This window comes from Melanotaenia boesemani, chromosome 3 (genome assembly GCF_017639745.1).
Source record: "Melanotaenia boesemani isolate fMelBoe1 chromosome 3, fMelBoe1.pri, whole genome shotgun sequence".
Classification (NCBI taxonomy): domain Eukaryota; kingdom Metazoa; phylum Chordata; class Actinopteri; order Atheriniformes; family Melanotaeniidae; genus Melanotaenia; species Melanotaenia boesemani.
In genome coordinates, this window is record NC_055684.1 from 1,576,544 (window position 1) to 1,591,754 (window position 15,211).

The 15,211-nt window shown below is 43.5% G+C and overlaps 1 protein-coding gene across 1 annotated transcript in view; it reads right to left on the minus strand.

The window, feature by feature from the left end:
• The window catches only part of iqsec1b (IQ motif and Sec7 domain ArfGEF 1b), a 287,178-nt gene extending 273,822 nt beyond the window's left edge, over positions 1-13,356 (minus strand). The window contains exon 1 of the mRNA XM_041981739.1: positions 13,253-13,356. The gene's annotated coding sequence lies outside the window, so the exon portion shown is untranslated. The remainder of the gene's footprint in view (positions 1-13,252) is intronic.
• Between the last annotated feature and the right edge of the window lie 1,855 nt (positions 13,357-15,211).

Sequence of the window (15,211 nt, forward strand, 5' to 3'; positions counted from 1 at the left end):
TCTTCACTCTTAGCAGTGAAGGCTGGATAGTATTAAAAGCGCTGGAGAAGTCGAAAAACATGACTCTCACAGCACTTCCGCTGACCTCCAGGTGTTGCAGTGATCTGTGCAGCAAGTAAATCACTGCGTCGTCCACTCCAATCCCAGGCCGGTAGGCAAACTGCAGGGGGTCCAGCTGAGTGTCCACCGGGGGTCTTAGCTGTTTCAGAATGATCCTCTCCATGGTCTTCATCAGGTGAGAAGTCAAGGCAACAGGCCTGAAGTGGTTGGGCTCCTTTGGGCACCGTATCTTCGGTACCGGGACCACACAGGAGATCTTCCACAGGGCCGGGACTTTCTCTAGGCTCAGGCTCAGATTGAACACGTGCCTGACCACACCACAGACCTGTTCAGCACAGTCCTTGAGTAGTCTGGGGCTGATGCCGTCTGGTCCTGGGGCCTTCCTTGCCTTGATCTTTTTAAGTTGACTTCTCACCTGATCGTTTGTTATGGAGAGGGGGGTGGAGGATAACTGAAGTGGTGATGTGGGGGTGATGAGTGGTGAGGGTGTTAGAGGAGGGATAGAGGGGGGTGCTGAACTAGTTGGAAGGGGGGCAGTGGGCTGGTGGGCGTCAGATGTTGAGGGTGGCAGGTCGAGAAGAGGGGGAGGAGGGCGGCTGACCAGAGGAGGTGTGAAGAGGTGGTAGTGGGGGTGAGAGAGGGAGGTGAGGCAGAATCAAATCTGTTGAAGAACAGATTTAATTCATCTGCCCAGTCCTTGTCCCCGCTGATTTGGTCTCTCCCCACTCCTTTTCCGTGGCCTGCGATGTTCTGCAGTCCTCTCCAGACGTCCCTGGTGTTGTTCTGCTCCAGCCTCTTCTCCAGTTTCCTCCTGTAGGAATCCTTCCCCTTCCTGATTTTATATCGGAGCTCCCTCTGAACTCTGCGCAGCTCCTCCTTGTCCCCCGAGTTAAAGACCCTTTTCTTCTCATTTAGTAGGGCCTTAATCTCAGAGGTTACCCAGGGTTTGTTATTGGGAAAAAACCGCACCGATTTGGATGGCACAGTGTTTTCCATACAGAAATTAATGTAATCCGTGATGCAGTGGGTCATACTGTCAGTGTCACTGCCATGGGGGCTACAGAGTGCATCCCAGTCTGTTGACTGGAAGAAGTCTCTGAGCCTAGCACTGCACTCCTCAGACCACTGTTTCACAGGCCTCTTCACAGGGGGTTGTTTATTGACCACCAGGGTGTAGTCTGTGACGAGGTGTACGAGACTGTGATCTGAGCGACCCAGCGGGGGGAGGGGGGATGAGGTGTATGCATCCTTGATGTTAGCATAAAGAAGGTCCAAAGTTTTATTGCCTCTAGTGTGGCATTTCACATACTGGGTGAAGGTGGGAAGAGCAGAGGACAGGGAAGCATGGTTGAAGTCACCGGAGATTAGGAGGAGGGACTGGGGGTGCTGGTTTAGGAGTTTGGAGACGATGGTGTGGATCAGATCTGTAGCTGCAGCCGCGACCGCTGAGGGGGGGATGTACACTGTCACCGCAATAACATGTGAAAACTCCCTCGGGAGGTAGTATGGCCGCATGCCAACAGCTAACAGTTCCACGTCTCTGGTGCAGAGTTGCTCCTTGACAGTTAAATGTCCAGGGTGGCACCATCTGTTGTTCACAAACACAGCGATCCCCCCTCCCTTCTTCTTACCGCTCTCCGCTGCGTTCCTGTCCGCATGAACCAGCTGGAATCCGTCCAGGGTGACGTGAGAGTCCGGAGAAAGTTCACTCAACCACGTCTCAGTTAAACACATGAGGCTGCACTCACGGTACTCCCTCTGCAGCCGGGTCAGCGCCGTTAGCTCTTCCATCTTGTTGGGGAGAGATCTTACATTCCCCATGATGACAGACGGTAAACAAGGCTTGTACCGTCTTTTCCGTTCCCTGCGCTTAACTCCCGATCTACAGCCTCGTTTCCTCCTCCGTAACTCCTTGGGGATCTCTGGCCTCTCCGCGCCGACAGAGGGTGTGTGTCGCAGGGCTAACAGCTGATCCCGGGAGTAAACAATGGAGCAGCGGTTGAGTGTGTTTCCCACAGCTACACCAAAAAGTTCCGATAATAGCAAGGCGCAAGCTACGAAAGTAAAGAAGTGAGCCTCCATAGCTTCACCCTCACATAAAGTGCCGATGTGACGTAAAATAAGTAATAAAAATAGAATTAAAAACACTAAAAAAACAGTAAAAAAAAGGTCGGAAAAGTTGTAGCCGCTGTAACAAGTCGCCACTCACGCAGCGCCTGCGCACTGGACAATCCAGCAGTTTCAGAGTTATCTCCAGCACAGAACCACAACCTGAGTTAACCCACCAGCACAGAACCGGTACCAGAGTTATCCCCAGCACAGAAATAGTACCACAGTAATCAGCAGCACAGAACCAGAACCAGAGTTATTCCCAGCACAGAACCAGAACCAGAATTATCCCCAGCCTGGAACCAGAACCAGAAGTATCCCCAGCACGGAAACAGTACCAGAGTTAGCAGCAGCACAGATCCAGAACCAGAGTTATTCACAGCACATAACCAGAGTTGTCCCCAGCACAGAACCACAACCTGAGTTATCCCCCAGCAATGAACCAGTACCAGTGTAATCAGCAGCACAGAACCAGAACCAGAATTATCCCCAACACAAAAAGAGTACGAGAGTAAGCAGCAGCACAGAACCAGAACCAGAGTTATCCACAGCACCGAACCAGAACCAGACTTATACCCAGCACAGAAACAGTACCACAGTAAGCAGCAGCACATAATCAGAACTAGAGTTATCCCCAGCACAGAACCACAACCTGAGTTATCCCCCAGCAATGAACCAGTACCAGTGTAATCAGCAGCACAGAACCAGAACCAGAATTATCCCCAGCACAGAACCAGAACCAGAATTATCCCCAACACAAAAAGAGTACGAGAGTAAGCAGCAGCACAGAACCAGAACCAGAGTTATCCACAGCACCGAACCAGAACCAGACTTATCCCCAGCACAGAAACAGTACCACAGTAAGCAGCAGCACAGAACCAGAACCAGAGTTATCCCCAGCACCGAACCAGACTTATCCCCAGCACAGAAACAGTACCAGAGTTATCCCCAGCAAAGAAACAGTACCACAGTAAGCAGCAGCACAGAACCAGAGCTAGAATTTTCCTCAGCACAGAACCAGTACCAGAGTTATCCCCAGCACAGAAACAGTACCAGAGTAAGCAGCAGCACAAAACCAGAACAAGAGCTATTCACAGCACAGAACCAGAACCATGGTTATCCCCAGCAAAGAAACAGTAACACAGTAAGCGGCAGCACAGAACCAGAACTAGAGTAAGCAGCAGCACAGAGCCAGAGCTAGAATTTTCCTCAGCACAGAACAAGTACCAGAGTTATCCCCAGCACAGAAACAGTACCAGAGTTATCCCCAGCACAGACCCACAACCAGACTTATCCCAGCACAGAAACAGTACCAGAGTAATCAACAGCACAAAACAACAGCTAGAAAAATTCCCATTACAGAACCAGAACTAGAATTATCCCCAGCACAGAACCAGAACCTGAGTTATTCCCAACACAGAATTAGTACCAGAGTTATTACCAGCACAGAACCAGTACCAGAGGTATCCCCAGCACAGAAACAGTACCAGAGTTATCCCCAGCACAGAAACAGTACCAGGGTTATCCCCAGCAAAGGACCAGTAACAGACTTATCCCCAGCACAGAACCAGTAACACAGTAAGCAGCAGCACAGAACCAGAACTAGAGAAAGCAGCAGCACAGAACCAGAACTAGAGTAAGCAGCAGCACAGAACCAGAGCTAGAATTTTCCCCAGCACAGAACCCGTACTAGAGTTATCCCCAGCACAGAACCCGTAGTAGAGTTATCCCCAGCACAGAAATAGTAACAGAGTAATCAACAGCACAGCCCCACAACCAGAGTTATGCCCAGCACAAAACTAGAACCAGTCATTGCAAGCACAGAAACAGACTTATCACCAGCACAGAACCAGAACTAGAGTCAGCCCTAGTACAGACTCACAAAACCAGAACCAGTTATTGCCAGCACAGAACCAGAACTTTCCCCGCCACAGAACTAGAGTAATTCCCAGTACAGAACCAGTACCAGAGTTATCTCCAGCACAGAAATAGTAACAGAGTAATCAACAGCACAGCCCCACAACCAGAGTTATGCCCAGCACAAAACTAGAACCAGTCATTGCAAGCACAGAAACAGACTTATCACCAGCACAGAACCAGAACTAGAGTCAGCCCTAGTACAGACTCACAAAACCAGTACTTTCCCCGCCACAGAACTAGAGTAATTCCCAGTACAGAACCAGTACCAGAGTTATCCCCAGCACAGAAACAGTACCAGAGTTATCCCCAGCACAGAGTCAGTACCAGAGTGACCCCCAGAACCAAAATCATCCACAGCACAGAATCAGTACCAGATTTATGCCCAGCACAAAACCAGAACCTGATTTTGTAGCAGCTGGAGTCCTTCCTAGTACAGAATCAGTACCAGAGTTATCCCCAGCTCAGGACCAGACTTTTTACCAGCATAGAATCAGAACCAGTGTCATTCCCAGTACAGAATCCGTACCAGCGTTATCCCCAGAACCAGAATAATCTCAAGTACAGAAGGCAGATTTGTCACCAGTACAGAAACAGAGTCATCCCCAGCACAGAACCAGTACCAGAGTTATCCCCAACTCAGTATCAGACTTATTACTAGCACAGAACCAGAACCAGAGTCATTACCAGTACAGAACCAGTTCCAAAATTATCCCTAGCACAGTCCCAGGCTTTTTCCAAGCACAAAACCAGAACCAGAGCCATCCCCAGCACAGAACCAGCCTTCTGAAACAGTTTGTTCAGTCTGTTTAAGTCTCTGGTTCTGGTTCTACTTCCCCAGCAGATGCTGCAAAGCAGACTGGATGCTCCACCAGACTGATCAAAGACCTGGAACATATTGGTTCAGATACTGAAGCATCTCATCTTCTAATAGATGTAAAGTCTATTCTGTTCTTTCTTATATGCTTCTGAGTTGCATTTCCAGTTCAGTCTTTTGTCCAACTCAACTCTGAGGTTCTGTTATTCCTCCACCACCTCCACCTCTTCTCCCAGGATGTAAACTGTGTTTTATTTACACCTGTTACTCCTGAGGTCAACAATCATCTGTTTTTTGTCTTCAGGATGAGGGATTGTTTCTGCTCTATCTCACAAACTGATGGACCAGTTCTCTGTACTCAGCTTCTCGTCCATCACTGTTACTCCCCACAGCTGCAGAGTCAGGGTTGCTTTGGAACTCTGAGGTGTACAATGTGAAGAGAAATTGTGAGGGCCCAGTCCATCGTGGGCTCTTGACATGTGAGTAGAAAAAGACACTGGGCTTCAGAAATGTGACTAAAACGGTTATTACAGAAATTTACAACGCCACCCGTAACACAGCCGAGATCCTCACCAAGTTAAAGAAAATGTTGATAAAAATGTACCAAACTGCTGGAGGAGGTCTGATGGGTTAATGAGTATTAATGTTAATCAGCTCAAACTTAGCTTGGCATCACTGGGAACATCAATGTCTCATCTGTGTTTGTTTATAACAAAAATGGTTTTAATGAGCTTCTAGCTGAGATTCTGGACTTTCAGTGGAAACCACACATGTCTATATTTACATAACATACCTGACATTACAACCCGCGATACCAGATGTTAATCTGATCATCGGGGCCTTGGAAGTTAAATATTTTACATCTCCTTTGTGCAGGTATCGTTTAAAATGTAAATAGTTTGATTAGGTTTAAAAAAAACTCCTCTGTTTATCCTATTAATGTAAATTGGGGTCTTCAGCGTCACCAGCAGAGAGCAAAGCTCATCTCCTCCTGATATTGAAACCTAATTTCATATTCTTGGTGATTATTTTAGTCATTCATGCCTGGTGAACAGTTAATTCCACAGATGTGACAAAGTAAGAATACAGATTTATTTCTGCTTTACTCAGACTTTTTAAAAGGTGAAATGAAATGCTGTGAATCATCTGCAGGGGAAATCCATTCATACAAAGCTGCTGTAATCTTTGGGAATGCTAATGTTCTCAGGGTGCATAAGCCTTGTAGCAGAAAGCAGGAAGATCTGTAGTATGAACAAGTCTGAAGCATCTGGAGCTTCTAACCCAAATATAAACCAGGCTGTAGCAGCTGCATCCTTTAATCCCAGTATAAACCAGTGTTTAGAAGATTTTGGTTCCAGTATAAACCAGTCTGTAGCAGCGTTTAATCCCAGTTTAAACCAGGTTGTAGAAGCGTTTAATCCCAGTATAAACCAGTCTGTAGCAGTCTTTAATCCCAGTATAAACCAGTGTGTAGCAGCTTTTAATCCCAGTATAAACCAGTCTATAGCAGCATTTAATATCAGTATAAATCAGTCTGTAGCAGCTTTTAATCCTAGTATAAACCAGTATGTGGCTGATTTCAATACCAATATAAACCAATCTGTAGCAGCTTTTAATGCCAGTATAAAACAGTCTGTAGCAGTTTTTAATCCCAGTATAAACCAGTCTGTAGCAGCCTTTAATCCCAGTATAAACCAGTCTATAGCCGCGTTTAATATCAGTATAAATCAGTCTGTAGCAGCTTTTAATCCCAGTATAAACCAGTCTGTAGCAGCTTTTAATCCCAGTATAAACCAGTCTGTAGCAGCTTTTAATCCCAGTATAAACCAGTCTGTAGCAGCTTTTAATCCCAGTATAAACCAGTCTGTAGCAGCTTTTAATCCCAGTATAAACCAGTCTGTAGCAGCTTTTAATCCCAGTATAAACCAGTCTGTAGCAGCTTTTAATCCCAGTATAAACCAGTCTGTAGCAGCTTTTAATCCCAGTATAAACCAGTCTGTAGCAGCTTTTAATCCCAGTATAAACCAGTCTGTAGCAGCTTTTAATCCCAGTATAAACCAGTCTGTAGCAGCTTTTAATCCCAGTATAAACCAGTCTGTAGCAGCTTTTAATCCCAGTATAAACCAGTCTGTAGCAGCTTTTAATCCCAGTATAAACCAGTCTGTAGCAGCTTTTAATCCCAGTATAAACCAGTCTGTAGCAGCTTTTAATCCCAGTATAAACCAGTCTGTAGCAGCCTTTTAATCCAGTATAAACCAGTCTGTAACCATTTTAATCCAGTATAAACCAGTCTGTAACATTTTTATTCCCAGCATAGACCAGTGTGTAGCAGTTTTTATTCACTTTATAAACCAGTCTGTAGTGGCTTTTAATCCCAGTATAAACCAGTATGTAGCAGCTTTTCATCCCAGTATAAATCAGTCTGTAGCAGCTTTTAATCCCAGTATAAACCAGTCTGTAGCAGCTTTTAATCCCAGTATCAACTAGTCTGTAGCAGCTTTTAATCCCAGTATAAACCAGTGTGTAGCAGCTTTTAATCCCAGTATAAACCAGTGTGTAGCAGCTTTTAATCCCAGTATAAACCAGTCTGTAGCAGCTTTTACTCCCAGTATAAACCAGTCTGTAGCAGCTTTTAATCTCAGTATAAACCAGTCTGTAGCAACTTTTAATCCCAGTATAAACCAGCCTGTAGCAGCTTTTAATCCCAATATAAACCAGTCTGTAGCAGCTTCTAATCCCAGTATAAACCAGTCTGTAGCAGCTTTTAATCCCAGTATAAACCAGTCTGTAGCAGCTTCTAATCCCAGTATAAACCAGACTGTAGCCAGCTTTTGATCCCAGTATAAACCAGTCTTTAACAGCTTTTAATCCTCATATAAACCCGTCTGTAGCAGCTTTTAATCACAGTATGAACTAGTCTTTAGCAGCTTCTAATCCCAATATAAACCAGTTAGTAGCAGCTTTTCATCCCAGTATAAACCAGTCTGTAGCAGCTTTTAATCCCAGTATAAACCAGTCTGTAGCAGCTTTTAATCCCAGTATCAACTAGTCTGTAGCAGCTTTTATTCCCAGTATAAACCAGTCTGTAGCAGCTTTTAATCCCAATATAAACCAGTGTGTAGCAGCTTTTAATCCCAGTATAAACCAGTCTGTAGCAGCTTTTAATCCCAGTATCAACTAGTCTGTAGCAGCTTTTAATCCCAGTATAAACCAGTGTGTAGCAGCTTTTAATCCCAGTATAAACCAGTGTGTAGCAGCTTTTAATCCCAGTATAAACCAGTCTGTAGCAGCTTTTAATCCCAGTATAAACCAGTCTGTAGCAGCTTTTAATCCCAGTATGAACCAGTCTGTAGCAGCTTTTACTCCCAGTATAAACCAGTCTGTAGCAGCTTTTAATCCCAGTATGAACAAGTCTGTAGCAGCTTTTAATCCCAGTATGAACAAGTCTGTAGCAGCTTTTACTCCCAGTATAAACCAGTCTGTAGCAGCTTTTAATCCCAGTATGAACAAGTCTGTAGCAGCTTTTAATCCCAGTATAAACCAGTGTGTAGCAGCTTTTAATCCCAGTATAAACCAGTGTGTAGCAGCTTTTAATCCCAGTATAAACCAGTCTGTAGCAGCTTTTAATCCCAGTATAAACCAGTGTGTAGCAGCTTTTAATCCCAGTATAAACCAGTCTGTAGCAGCTTTTACTCCCAGTATAAACCAGTCTGTAGCAGCTTTTAATCTCAGTATAAACCAGTCTGTAACCATTTTTAATCCCAGTATAAACCAGTCTGTAGCATTTTTATTCCCAGCATAGACCAGTGTGTAGCAGTTTTTATTCACTTTATAAACCAGTCTGTAGTGGCTTTTAATCCCAGTATAAACCAGTATGTAGCAGCTTTTCATCCCAGTATAAATCAGTCTGTAGCAGCTTTTAATCCCAGTATAAACCAGTCTGTAGCAGCTTTTAATCCCAGTATCAACTAGTCTGTAGCAGCTTTTAATCCCAGTATAAACCAGTGTGTAGCAGCTTTTAATCCCAGTATAAACCAGTGTGTAGCAGCTTTTAATCCCAGTATAAACCAGTCTGTAGCAGCTTTTACTCCCAGTATAAACCAGTCTGTAGCAGCTTTTAATCTCAGTATAAACCAGTCTGTAGCAACTTTTAATCCCAGTATAAACCAGCCTGTAGCAGCTTTTAATCCCAATATAAACCAGTCTGTAGCAGCTTCTAATCCCAGTATAAACCAGTCTGTAGCAGCTTTTAATCCCAGTATAAACCAGTCTGTAGCAGCTTCTAATCCCAGTATAAACCAGACTGTAGCCACTTTTGATCCCAGTATAAACCAGTCTTTTACAGCTTTTAATCCTCATATAAACCAGTCTGTAGCAGCTTCTAATCCCAGTATAAACCAGTCTGTAGCAGCTTTTAATCACAGTATGAACTAGTCTTTAGCAGCTTCTAATCCCAATATAAACCAGTTAGTAGCAGCTTTTCATCCCAGTATAAACCAGTCTGTAGCAGCTTTTAATCCCAGTATAAACCAGTCTGTAGCAGCTTTTAATCCCAGTATCAACTCGTCTGTAGCAGCTTTTATTCCCAGTATAAACCAGTCTGTAGCAGCTTTTAATCCCAATATAAACCAGTGTGTAGCAGCTTTTAATCCCAGTATAAACCAGTCTGTAGCAGCTTTTACTCCCAGTATAAACCAGTCTGTAGCAGCTTTTAATCTCAGTATAAACCAGTCTGTAGCAGCTTTTAATCCCAGTATAAACCAGTCTGTACCATTTTTATTCCCACCATAGACCAGTGTGTAGCAGTTTTTATTCCCTTTATAAACCAGTCTGTAGTGGCTTTTAATCCCAGTATAAACCAGTATATAGCAGCTTTTACTCCCAGTATAAACCAGTATGTAGCAGCTTTTCATCCCAGTATAAACCACTCTGTAGCAGCTTTTAATCCCAGTATAAACCAGTCTGTAGCAGCTTTTAATCCCAGTATCAACTAGTCTGTAGCAGCTTTTAATCCCAGTATAAACCAGTGTGTAGCAGCTTTTAATCCCAGTATAAACCAGTGTGTAGCAGCTTTTAATCCCAGTATAAACCAGTCTGTAGCAGCATTTACTCCCAGTATAAACCAGTCTGTAGCAGCTTTTAATCTCAGTATAAACCAGTCTGTAGCAACTTTTAATCCCAGTATAAACCAGCCTGTAGCAGCTTTTAATCCCAATATAAACCAGTCTGTAGCAGCTTTAAAGCCCAGTATAAACCCGTCTGTAGCAGCTTTTAATCCCAATATAAACCAGTCTGTAGCAGCTTCTAATCCCAGTATGAACCAGTCTGTAGCAACTTTTAATCCCAGTATAAACCAGTCTGTAGCAGCTTCTAATCCCAGTATAAACCAGACTGTAGCCGCTTTTGATCCCAGTATAAACCAGTCTTTAACAGCTTTTAATCCTATTATAAACCAGTCTGTAGCAGCTATTATTCACAGTATGAACTAGTCTGTAGCAGCTTTTAATCCCAATATAAACCAGTTTGTAGCAGCTTCTTATCCCAGTATAAACCAGTCTGTAGCAGCTTTTAATCCCAGTAGTCAACCAGTCTGTAGCAGCTTTTAATCCCAGTATAAACCAGTCTGTAGCAGCTTTTAATCCCAGTATGATCCCGTCTGTAGCAGCTTTTCTTCCCAGTATAAACCAGTCTGTAGCAGCTTTTAATCCCAGTATAAACCAGTGTGTAGCAGCTTTTAATCCCAGTATGAACCCGTCTGTAGCAGCTTTTCTTCCCACTATAAACCAGTCTGTAGCAGCTTTTAATCCCGATATAAACCAGTCTGTAGCAGCTTCTTATCCCAGTAAAAACCAGTCTGTAGCAGCTTTTAATCCCAGTATCAACTAGTCTGTAGCAGCTTTTAATCCCAGTATAAACCAGTGTGTAGCAGCTTTTAATCCCAGTATAAACCAGTGTGTAGCAGCTTTTAATCCCAGCATACACCAGTCTGTAGCAGCTTTTAATCTCAGTACAATTCAGTCTGTAGCAGCTTTTAATCCCAGCATAAACCAGTGTGTAGCAGCTTTTAATCCCAGTATAAACCAGTCTGTAGCAGCTTCTAATCCCAGTATAAACCAGACTGTAGCCGCTTTTGATCCCAGTATAAACCAGTCTTTAACAGCTTTTAATCCTAGTATAAACCAGTCTGTAGCAGCTTTTAATCCCAGTATAAACCAGTGTGTAGCAGCTGTCAGATTGGGAGGTAAAATGATGTAAAATGAATGTATGAATAGATTTAGCAGGATAAAGGCCGACCAGAAGAAGAAAGCAGAATTTATGACTAACAGAACTTTGTAGAAATAACACACAGACCAACAGTGACCAAACCTTTTCTCATCTCATCGTTCTCTCAAGTCTTGGCTTCCAGGAGAAAAAATATTGGCATTGAAACAAACACACAACAGAAACTATTTCCATGTTTCCACTTTTTCCTCATTTCCAGTTATTCCTGCTACTATTTACCTGCTATCCTCACTAAACCAACTCCAGCTCAGCTGCTTTGTGGTGCCACCGTGCATCAGAAACGTCTTCTTGGCTTTATTCCAGCCATAGAGGAGCATTATTAGGGTCCGAGCCATACGAAGTATGGAAGGACCCTATTGTTTTCCAAATGTTTATTATTATACTCCTAAGCATTTCGACGTCAAATTTGATCCCCTAAACACCAATGAAAAGTTGTGAAACTTGGCACACACATCAAGCCCGGCGAAAATTTTGATATTCTAAGGTCTGCATAAACTTCAATACAAAAGTGGCTCAACAGCGCCACCTAGACACTCCAAAAATCCCCAAATGAATGGGGTCCCGAAAGTGTACTTCGACGTAGGAAGACGAAACTCGGCACACACGTGTAACACCCCGAACCGAGCAAAAAAAGTTAATTGAACACATGTTGCCATGGCAACGGGCTGCCCGCCATCTTGGCGTTTACGTCCATTTTTTTCCCATTTTTTTCACTTTACACACATAGTATTTGAACGAACTAGTCTGAGGGGATTTGTGTGATTGACTCCAAACTTGGTGGGAAGCTTCCTGACAAGTTGGGGACCAAACGCTATTCAAATCTTTCTAATAGGAGAAAGCGTGTTACCGTGGCAACCATGAAAACAAGCCTTCTCGCCATGAAACACAGTTTGCTCATATCTCCATAGGAATACATGGGAACTGCACCAAACTTGACTGGATTCATACTTGTTGGGTCCTTAACACATTACAAGACCTGTTGCCATGGTAACATAGCATGTTAGCTAGCAAATTAGTATGCTAGCAAAAAATGCTAACTAGGTATAATAAAATGTTCGTTTCTCACCTAGCCCTTTGCCAAATTGCCTAGCATGTTAGCACGTTAGCTAACATGCTAACATGTTAGCATGCTAGCAAAAAATGCTAATTAGGTATATCAACATTTCAGATTCTCAGCTGGACGTTTTACTGTGTTACGTACCATGTTAACAGATTACCTACCATGCTAGGAAAAGGTGTATGACACAGGTGGCGGGGTCCAGGACGCTCGGACCCGATGGATGCCGCTTGCGGCTTTAATTTTTCTTGTTTTCACACACACATAGAACTTTCTGCTCACTGGTTGATCTTTGGCTGCTCCTGATTGGACGTTACCGTCAATCTAAGCTTTTTGATTGGTGGAAAGTCTAACAGGAAGTGGCGTCATCATCATGTCCAGGTCTAAATAGAGGTCTCTTAGCAACATAGTAGTGATAGTGATATTTTTGTGGTGAAATGTGATAAATAATGCTGTTATCATGGGTCATTGTGGATTTACCAGATAGAGTCTCTGAATAAAACTACATTCAGTGGCTGGATTGTAAACCTCCTGGACGGGATAGAAATGCCTGGAAAACTTCCGTAGATCATCTAAAGAGTAAAATCACAGTTTAATCCACAGAGCTACACTCCACCGCTCCTGGTGGTGGAGGAGACCTCGAGGAGATCTGATGGAGGTTTAAGGGTTAAAGAGAAAGACAAAGGGACCTAAAGGGGAGTTGTTTGCTTTCTATATCCAGAAGTATTCAGCATCCCACTGAGCTTCAATTTCACAGCTCTGGTCATAATGGGTGTTGTTCATTTTCTATCTGAGTGAATTTTTTAGGCAGAGGAGGCCTCCTATCAACTTGTGTGCAATAAGTAGTGGAAAAGGAAAAGGTTGTCATGCAAGCACTGAGGAGCAGAAGAGGAAAAGTTTTGATGAGGAAATAAGCTGATTAAAGCTAGCACCAGGACATAGACTGCTCTTTGGAAACTGGTTCAAAAATTTTCTGGTCTAATAAAAGAAGGTAAAAACCTTGAATTTACCCAAACGATGCAGACTTCCATTTGCGACAGGGGTAACTTCTTCTACATGGAGGGGTAAAAAGGTTTAGAGGAATCTCAGAGACTTGTACAGGCAACGAGGCGTGACGCCTGCAACATAAACAGAGAGAGGAAGATTGAGCTTGTTCATAATGCACATTTCATTAAGTGCAAGGATATACAGCATCACACTTTCATCCAGTCAGTCAGCAGGTGATGCATGGGCAGTGGCATGTCCCAGCATGGATCGTAGCATAGCCTCCGCTAACTCGCAGAGCGTCACACTTACAGAAAGAAAGATGACTTCAGTCCATGGCCTGCAGCATTTAATACCTTTAAATCAGGACCGGGAGCTCTCATATATGCATTATCACAACAGGCTGACTCAGCACATACAGCTGAGAGCCAGGTGAGATGGAAGGAGAGTGAGGAAGAGGAGGGGAGGAGATGAAGCTGAGTGCAATGTGAGACCACAGTGGAGGTTGTGGGAGACAGATATGGACAGGAAGGAAGCACAACAGGAAGCAGATTCAAATGACTTTGTTTTCAAGCTGACGTTGTCTCATGAGCTTTGCAGCTGGAATCTAAAACATCAATTCAATTCAATTCAAACTTTATTTGTATAGCCCTTTTCATACATTATCATGCAATACAAAGTGCTTTACAATGTAAAAACATATATTAAAAATGTAAGAGTAGAATAACACAAATGCTATCTACTTTACATTTTGAATCACACACATTCACACACGCACACACACACACACACACACACACACACACACACACCCAAGCGTGCAAACACACAACACAAACAGATGATGCAACTCTTCTTTCATAGAATTAAAACTATTCCTTCTAGTTCCTGTCTCTTTAACTGAAACGGTTTAAGAACAAAGTTTGAGAGAGAGATCTAAAAGACAAGATAAAAGACGATTGGCTTGACACCACTGTGAGGAAGCAATACCTTGGGGACCCATCCACACCATGAGCGCCCCACCAGCAACCACAGAGGCCATCGCCACAGGAGCCGACAGGATCGGGGCAGGCGGGGGCCCCCACCACAGCCACAGGACTGCAATGCAGGGCCCGTCAGCCATCCCGTCCAGGTCGACCCCCGCAGCGACAACCCTGCAGGCCGGAGAGACAGCCCACGATGTGGAGGATCCCCATGAGGGAACACCGGAGCTAGAGGATAAAAGATAAAAAAGATAAAAGCTGAAAATAAAACACAGTATAAGATACTTAAAAGAGCATAAATAAATCAACGTAATAAGAACAATAAAAGAAAATTAATATATATTAAAAAGTCAATTTAAGACCAAGATACAAATGATAAGTGATAAAAATAGACAAAATGGATAAATAGATTAATTAAAATAACTGAATAAATAAACTAATAATATTGTTAGTCAAATAACTAAATGATTAAGAAGTTCAAGTAAAAGCTAAACTAAAAAGATGTGTCTTGAGCCTCTTTTTAAAAGCATCTACAGTCTCTGCAGACCTGAGGCCCTCTGGCAGGCCGTTCCACAGGCGAGGGCCACAATATTGGAATGTGGCCTCGCCATGTGTTTTGGTCCTCGCCTTAGGAATGACCAAAAGGCCGGTACCAGAGGACCTCAGGGTCCGCGAGGGTTTATAGTCTAAAAGCAGGTCAGATAAATAAGAAGGCCCAAGACCATTAAGACATTTATAAACAAGTAAGAGAACCTTAAAATCAATCCTGAAACGCACGGGGAGCCAATGCAGCGATTTTAAAACTGGTGTAATGTGTTCCCGCCCCCTGGTCCTCGTCAGAACTCGTGCCGCTGAGTTCTGGAGTAACTGCAAGCTAGAAGTACTCTTTTTGGGAAGACCAGAGAGCAGGGCATTACAGTAATCTAATTTACTAAAAATAAAAGCATGCATTAGTACCTCCGTGCTGGCAAGAGAGAGAAACGGGCGGACTCTGGCGATGTT